The 9,149-nt window shown below is 35.6% G+C and overlaps 1 pseudogene; it reads right to left on the bottom strand.

Annotated features, from left to right (window-relative positions):
• Nucleotides 1-2,759: 2,759 nt before the first annotated feature.
• LOC138839901 (mitochondrial fission factor pseudogene) lies at nt 2,760-5,191 on the bottom strand (annotated as a pseudogene).
• Nucleotides 5,192-9,149: the final 3,958 nt, after the last annotated feature.

The raw sequence follows: 9,149 nt of genomic DNA on the forward strand, positions 1-9,149 counted from the left end.
TTTTCAGTGGATTTTTTTCGGTTATATAAAAATGCAGGTGGGGTTGATTTTGTATGCAGCAACTTTGCTAAGCTTACTTGTTAATTTCAGATAAACTGAAGATTCTTTTCAACTTTTTGAGGAACACAAATATATCTATAAATGTGTTCTTTTTCCCTTTTTAAATCTTCATATTTACATTTTACCTAGTAACTGTATTGACTAGATCATGAATTGTAGTATTGAGTTGACAGAGGGCATCCTTGTCTTAGTCTCAAGGGGAAACCTTTCAAAATTTACCCCCAGTAACATGATATTCTCACCAGCTTCTTTCTAAATAGAACTTTTAATGCAATTTACTGCTTTCCTGAGGTTAAGAATTTTATCATAAGTTGACAGGGAATTTGATTTAATCCTTTTTCTGCATTTATTGAAATGATCACCTAGTTCTTGTCTCCTTTGTTTAATATGGCAATTGTTGTTGATATGAAGTATAGTTTGCATATATTAAAATAGGCCCATTTTAAATACTGCTTATGATTTAAAGAGGTTTAATAAGTGATCATCACAATCAACATATAAAGCTTTCTATCACCCTGTCATTCTGCCTTGTGCCTCTTTGTAGGTCATTTCCAAATCTGCTTTCTAACACTATCAAACTCTCCTTTCTAGAGTTTTACCTATATGTGAGTATACAGTATTAGCCTTTTGAGCAAAGCTGTTTGACTTGGCAGAATGTTTTTGAGATTTATCCCTGTTGAGTGTCGTTTGTTCTTCCTTATTGCTGCTGAGTTGAATTGTATTATATGGGCCTATTACACTTCTTTATTCATTTCTCTTTCAGTAAACATTTGGGTTGGTTTTGGGTTTTGACTATTAAGAATAAAGCTTTCATGAACATTCACTCTTTGTATGGACATAGATTTCCTTTGCTCTTGAGAAAATAGCCTAGAGTTGTGGGCAGGTATATTTGTAATTATATAAGAAACTACTAAACTGTTTTCCAGAGTGATTGTAATACTATATATTCTCACCTACACTTTATGAGCAATCCATTTGCTTTACATTCTTGCTGACCCTTAGTTCTAGAAATCCCCTTGCATTTTAGCCAAACTAATTGATGTGAGAAGAATTTCACTGTGATTTTAATTTACACATTCCTAATGACTACAGATATTCACCTTTTGTGTATTTAGCTATCATATTTTTATTCAATATCTCTAAGTATATTTTGTCCACTTCTAGGTATTATTAGATGATTAATCAAGACAACCATGAATTGTTAGGTGACTTGATTTTCTTAAATCTGACAATAGATCAGGACTTTATTTGTGTGTGTGTGTGTGTGTGTGTGTGTGTGTGTGTGTGTGTGTGTGTGTGTGTGTGTGTGTGTGTGCTAATAGTGGGGCTTGAACTCAGGGCCTCACACTCTTACTTAACTTTTATCACTCAAGGTTTGTGCTCTACCCCTTGAGCCACACATCCACTTAAGTTGTTTTGCTAGTTAATTAGACATAAAAGTTTCACAGACTTTCTTGCCTGGGCTGGCTTCAAACTGCAATACTCAGATCTCAGTCGCCTGAGGTAGGATTACAGGTGTGAGCCACCAGTACCCAGCTCAGATCAGGACTTGAGAACTGTTAATATTAAAAATGTAGATGTACTCATTACCTGTAAACAAAGCTTTAGTTTAATTGTATTGGACAAATAGGACAAAATACCACTTTTCTTTTATAAACATTTTTCTAAATCTATTGTCTCAGCATGCTAAATGCCATTCACAGGATTAGTTAGGCAGAATGATGACATACAAAAACATTAATTTCCCATGTTTTCCCTTATTTACAATAACTAGTATAAGCCGAGGACAAGCAGAAAAGGTCAAAAGCTAAGTACATATGACCTTATAAGATGATGTTAAGTGAAATGAACCCCAAGATAGGGACACAACTTGTTTTTTTTTCTTTCTTGATATTGTTTTAATATATCTAAAATGTACTATGTGATTTTTTGTTTCTCTTGTATGTTCTTCCCCCTGGTATAACCCCTGTTTTCACTGTCTTTGATTTTGGTGCCCTGCATCTTCTATATACATTTTTCTAATTATGGGAGGGAAAGGGAAATAACAAAATGCTGAAACAATGATACAGGATGACCCATTGTAACAATGAGATGTACAAGACACTATGTAAAAAACGAACTTTACAACTGGGGGTGGAAAGAGGAGTTGGGGATGTGGGGAGGGAAGGAATGGTAAGGGCAAAACAAAGGGGGAGGTAACAATGCTTAACAGGAGATGTACTCATTACCTTACTCATGTAACTGGAACCCCTCTGTACACTATTTTTACAAGAAAAAACAAAAACCATTATTTTTTTAAAAAAAAAACTAAAGGAATAAATAAGGGAGGAATAACAGTTTAAAAAGAAATGTACTCATGTAACTGTTAACCCTCTGTATATCACCTTTACAATTAAATAAAATAAAATAAAACATGAGCAGTGCATACCTGTAATTTCTACACTGAGGCAGGAGAATACCCAGTTCCAGGACAGCCTATGTTTCATAGTGTGACCTTGTCTCCGAAACCAAACCAAATCACAATGGACTAGAGCCTATTCACAAGACATGAAAAAGGAGAATTTTAAGTAGGTATTCCTCCAAAACTGATTCAAAGTGAGCACAGTTGTGTGACAGGATATACTTTTTCTGACCCTCCCCCCATTCGTTCCAGAACAAATGCATAATTGGCATACAAAAAAAAAAGATTTAAACAGAACAAGCTTGCAAATTCTGTATTTCTAGCTGTTGAAACATTATTTGGATAGCTGAGATTATCTCTAGCGACGCAACAAGAACCAACAGTTAAGCAACCAGAATGCTACAGTAATTGAATGCATGACCCTTCCTCTTTTGGCACGTTCCTTGTAATCCTCTTCTAGAAGCTGCAAACGTCTATTCAGTTTGATTATCTGTCGTCTTATTGAAGCCGCATCTACAGCAGTTATGTCCTCCAAAATCCCTTCGAGTGTTGTGTCTGCATTTGAAATGGCATGCCTCAGATTATGTGGAGGACTGATAGTGGCGATCGGAAATCTGCCATCCAGCACTGGTCTGCGATTTTCGTCTAGCACGGCTACAATATGGCGGTAAGCTCTGTGAGTAGAAGCCTGGATAAGTGATAAAATGCCATGAAGAGAGGAAAGGTTAGCTCTGTCTTCCGGGAACATCTGGAGAAACGAGTCCGGAGTTTGCTGTGGTAATGGTGGTAGGATAGGATGATCGATGACTTAACTATCCATTTTGATGAACAACATTCTCACCCAGAGTCCTGTCTCTTTCGACTTGTCGACTACATAGATTTCTTCATTTTCAGGAGTTAGGAGCTCTTTTTAAATCGAGAAATCGAGTGATCTTTCACTCAATGTAAGGACATGGGGTGATGTACCAAGATCTAAGAGGAGTAGCCTAAATAAGGTCTGTTGGTCTAGAAAACAGAATGTCCTTGTCATTCCTACCATGACAACTGTCTCTGTACCTGCATCATCACAGTAGCATTTGGAACCTTGACATTCTTGTTCCAGGTCAGCTTTTGGTGGCACTCTTTTTTATTTTATTTTTCTCTAAAAGCCTTACTGAGGGACTAGTAATATTGGTATATTCATTTTGTACTGAATTCCAGTCATTTCTACCATCTTGGCAGCAGTGAAAGAAGGAAATAATGTCCTTATTTTTGCGTGGGAACCAGCCACAGTACTTCTCATGAAATTTTGGAATTTGCTTCACTGTGCACTTGCTGGATATAAGATGTAGCACTTTGACTGTGCCCCTAGGCTTTGGGAGAGGTCCTTGATAAAGGCAGCTGGGGTGGGGAGAGGTGCTCTCTGTTTGGTTACTTTCAATCCTTTAGATTTTCATGCAAATTTTAGAACTAGCTTTATTTTTTTCATTTCTACAAACCAAAACATGGGATTTTCATTAAGATTACATACAATCTACAAATATTTTGGGGCACCTTCCTCTTTCCTTGGTACCATTTTTTTGGTTTACTGCCCTTTTCTTTCCTCCAGATTAATTCTTTTTTATATTAATTTTTATGTTGTTGTAAAAGTGATTGCAGAGGGGTTACAGTTACATAAGTCATAAAGAGTACATTTCCTTTTGGACCATGTCACCCCTCCCCTTTCTTTGTCCCAGTTTTTCCCTCCTTTCCCCACCCACAAGTTCTACAGTTCATTTTTTTTCAATTTTTTTATTGTGATTAAGTGGTTACATAATTTCTCAAATTTCACAGTATTGTGGGATAGTGAAGCTTAATTAAAGTCACAAACACATTCTAACTTTCATGGAGCAAATTGTCTATCATGGTCTATAACATTTATGAGTTCTATGAGCTTTGTGATATAGTTATTTCTTCCACATTGGGTGATATGAACATTTCTTTTGTTTTGCATAACATCAGCTGTTCCCTCTTTCCCACTTGTTCCCTCCCTCCCATCGCTGCCATTGAGTTGCTTAGTTCATTTTGATCAATGTCCAGTGCAGCTGATGGGTCCTGCTGTTGTATGTTTTTCCCTGATTCCCTCTAGTTCTGTGTCCTCCTCCTGGTTTCCCTCCGTTATGCACATATAAACCATATATGTGATCAGCAGCATGGGGTTATTTAGAAGTGATTTGACCAGATGAGTGGAAGTCCTTTGTTTCTTTAGTCTTGTTAATTTTGTCGTATCACCTCACATTTTGGATTTAACATCCACTTATCAGGGAGACCATGTGCTGTTTGTCTCTTTGCTCTTGGCTTACCTCGCTCAACATGATTTCTTCTAGGTACATCTATTTCCCTGCAAATGCCATTATTTTATCATTTCTAATGGCTGCATAATATTCCATTGTGATAGATACCACAATTTTTGGATCCATTCATCAGTGGTGGGACATCTGGGTTGTTTCCATATCCTGGCTATTGTGAACAGTGCTACAATAAACATGGAGGTGCATGTGTCTTTGTATCCTGGTTCCTGTTGTTCAGGGTAGATGCCTAGAAGTGGTATGACTGGGTCATAAGGGAGGTCAATATTTAGGTTTCTGAGGAGCCTCCAGACTGCTTTCCAAAGTGGTTGTATAAGTGTACATTCTCACCAGCAGTGTTATAGGGTTCCTCTTTGCATCCCTTCCAGCATTTGTCATTGGCTGACTTGAGGATGTGGGCCATTCTGTCCAGATTAATTCTTATGTATCTTTTTGTCGCTTAGTATTTTTATGTACTTAAAAAAATTATTTGTTAGGTGATGGTGGCTCATGCCTGTAATCTTACCTACTCAGAAGGCTGAGATCTAAGGATTGCAACTGGGAGCTAATCCTGGCAGGAAAGCCTGTGAAACTCTTTTCTTTAACTACAAAAGACAATAAAAGCCAGAAGTGGAGCTGTGGCTCAAGTGATGAAAGCACTAACCTTGAGCAAAAAGGTTCAGGGACAGTATCCAGGCCCTGAGTTCAAATCCCAGTACTGGAAAACAAAAATAGTTTACATCTGATTCTTTTCCATTCCTCCTCTCAGTGGGCTTGAATACATTGGATAATGTATCACTTTCATCTTTTATTTTTCAAAGAAATTTGTCCCAAAATTTCTGATTTTTGGTCTGTTTGTTCCACAGACCTGTTAATTACATTCATTCCCATATTAGGGTTTTTTCCCTCTCTCTCTACCTCCCTTCCTTTTCCTCCCTCCTTTTGTACATATTTTTTCACATAGGATCTCATTATGTAGCTCAACCTGCCCTCAAATTTACAGTCCTTCTGCTTCACCTGCTTGAGAGCTAAGATCAAAGGCATATACTTACATGCCTAACTTTTCTCTTCTTCTTGGCTTGACTGTGCTACTGAATTATGTCTTCCTTGTTCTTAGTTTATTATCTTTATTGGTAAGCATACTCCCCATTCATTTCCCAAGAAACACAACATATGAGGCCAATTTTTTTAGATTCTGTGTTTCTTTATTTTTCCCCTTCATACTTGATTTGTAGTTTCTCTAGGTTGTAGATCAGTAAATTGGAAAGTATTTTTCTTCAAGTTTTGATGGCATGATTCCATTGTTTTGGAAATATTACTGGAGGGGAAATAAAATACTGTCTGGGTCCCTTATCCTTTATGTAAAAGGAGTTTGTTCTTTATGGATTTTTAACAATCTCTTTCTCTAAAAAAAAAACTCCTTTTTTGGTCTCAAGTAATTTAAAATTGTATCTCTTGTACCACTACAAAAAATAATAAAAAATAAAGAAAATAAGAATAAATGCAATTCTGTCTCAAGATGAATCTATTTTCATCCTTTCAGAGGAGTCTTTTCAAACTAGAGATTTAAGTTTTTCCATTTGGGGGAGATTCTGTAATTATTTTATTGATAATATTGTTCGTTATGCTTTGTCCTAGTTTGTGTTTGGAGAACACAGGAACAAGAGAGGGGAATAAATAGCCTTTTCATAGATCTTACAAGCTTATTTGCCTTTTAAACTATTTGAATTTAAAGAAACCAAATTATAAGGAAGAAAAAAGAACACATTTATTATAAAATGGAATAATTTATAAAACTTAAGAACTCATAATAATATGTCAGCAAATCACTTTAAACACTTCAATTTCCATCTCCATAATTAGCACAGGTTATTCAGATTTGGGTCTTTTTAAGTCCTCTTTTTCGTTTTTCTCCTATTTTTACCCCCCAGTATTTTTTGTTCCATTTTGTATGCTATTTTCTCAACTCCCATTATATTCTTAAATTTCATTTCCAACATCTCTTTTAACTCTGAGTGTTAAATATTCTTTTCTCACACAATTTCTAAAAAATTATTTAAGTAGCTGTATATTCATACACTATTGCTCTTATTTCTCAGATATGGTATCTTATTCTCTGTGTATATAAATAATGCCCCTTCCCCCCTCTTTTTTTTTCTTTACAATTTTCTTTTCTCTTGCAAAGTCTATTTTCTGCTTTGTTTGGTTGTTTTGTTATTTTTTAGTTCTGATAATCTTGACTAACCTGAAACATTGTATTGTTTTCTATATAGAAGTAGGTATTTTGAACTCTATGAGGCACAAGAAAGTTATTTGCTTGATTATTTCATTAGGAAATCTCTAATGCTACTATCTTTGTCCCCTGTGAATGGATAGGATTCCCAAGAGTAGAACTTTATTTTCTCTTGGGAGCATTTGAGAAGCTTAATAGTAGGGAAGAAAGCCCACTATACAACAATTAATACATAAGCTTTCCCTCAACATTTTTATGTTCATTATGTATCTCTGCTATCATCTGTACATGATGTTCTCCCACCTAGTTCAGAGACTTACTGTCCTTGTTTGCTACAATAAATAAACTTCAGTCCTCTGCTATGATCTATCTCTTCGTTGTTTGGAATGGAGGAGGTATTTTGGAACCTACTTTCGTCTTTAAAGATTTTTTTTTTAATAAAGCCACCTCTTTTACAAATTATTACTATGTACTTGTCCAAAGAGGTTACTATACCATAAGTCAGATTATGAGTACAATCTTTCTTGATCAATGTCACTACTCCATCATTCTCCCCCATTTCCACCTCCTAGCCTTATTTATCATCAAGTTATGTAGTCCAATTTTTACATAATGTATATTGAATATAATGTCTTCATGTTCTCACTCATCCTGTCTCTATTCATGGAAACTGCCTCTTTTCAGTCTTACATTCATCACTATTTTTAGTTACTAATAATTTAATTCTTAATCCTTAAGGACATTTTCAGATGCAAACTGGTTGTTTCTTTGATTTCTCAGTGCTGGCTTAGAATTGAAATGAGTTGAGCCTTTTACATCAATTATCATCTTTCCATCTGCTTTCCAGCTTTCATAAATTTATTACTCTTGTCTTCTCTTTGTTCTTGTGGCTCTATGGCAAAAATAAATGTTCAGTAGGTCATGATTATCCAGAACAAAGCCTCCCCTTTAGCATATATTCATTGTGCTATTCATGTGTTTACTGATGAACTTTTTCTTCCCATTGCCCACTGTCCTTATCGTCCCTCAATTTAACCAGATGCTCACATGTTCAGTGTAATTAATAATGCTGCCATAATGCTCTGAAGGATAATTGCCAACTGCAGTGACACTGTAGGGAGAAATCATATGTGTGTAAATGTTTGTACCTGTATGTACACTCATACACACATACACACACATGCACACACAGAGTGAATAGGTTGAATTTTTACCTAAGTAAAAACACAGAATACTCAAAAACAAGAATATCTTTTCCCAAACATTTCTTTCCCAAGCATCTTTGCCCCAGCATATCTAGAAAGCTGACAAAATATTGAACATGTAAAATTGGGTTTCATTTTTATTTTTTAACCTGAAATTTATTTTAAAATTTTATTATCTTTAAGCAATTGTGCAAAGGGGTTTTAATTCAACAGATCAATTTATGAATACAATGCATCTTGATCAATGTCACCCCTTGAGAAATTCATTTGAAAGTATGCCATAGTTCCAATGAGAAAGCATGAACACAAATAGTGTCCTTACAAGAAAATATTTAGAGATATCCTGGAACATCAGATACAGCATCAGACAGTAAATGGACAAGTAATTCCTGAGCATTTGATGCCCATGTAAAAGATAGAACTGAGTATGTACCCAAGTGCCCTTGGGCATTTTCTTTGTCCATTTTCCTGATGTTTTGAGAAGCCTGTTTCCCTGTTAGTCTGCCTGTATTCTTTTATAAAATACGTCTTTTTACTAGGGTAGCTCTAATCTTATGCCTGGTCAAAAGATCATCTAACATTAAAATTTCATACAATCTCCCGAATGTATTACTTTTGTGTAGATAAAATAAAACTATATTGGTGTTCAAATGAGTCCTGTTATAGAGGTCACTTATTATTAGTGACATCACACTCTATTAATCCCATGCAATGATGGACCCATAATAAGCCATACAGAAGTGTGCAAGTTTAAAGTTTGTCCTCTGATTTGAGGTACTACCAAATGGTTTTCCTTTAAGGAATATATTTTGATTTTATGTAATGCTAGCACAATAGGACTGTGTATAGTATGGATTCATTTAGTTACAGAAACTTCAAAAAATGTGACAAGGGGGGCTCGGAAGGTGGCTCAGTGGTAGAGCGCTTGCCTTGCATGCATGAGG

Source organism: Dipodomys merriami, unplaced genomic scaffold (assembly GCF_024711535.1).
Source record: "Dipodomys merriami isolate MVZ:Mamm:240054 unplaced genomic scaffold, mDipMer1.0.p SCAF_3, whole genome shotgun sequence".
Taxonomy (NCBI): Eukaryota; Metazoa; Chordata; class Mammalia; order Rodentia; family Heteromyidae; genus Dipodomys; species Dipodomys merriami.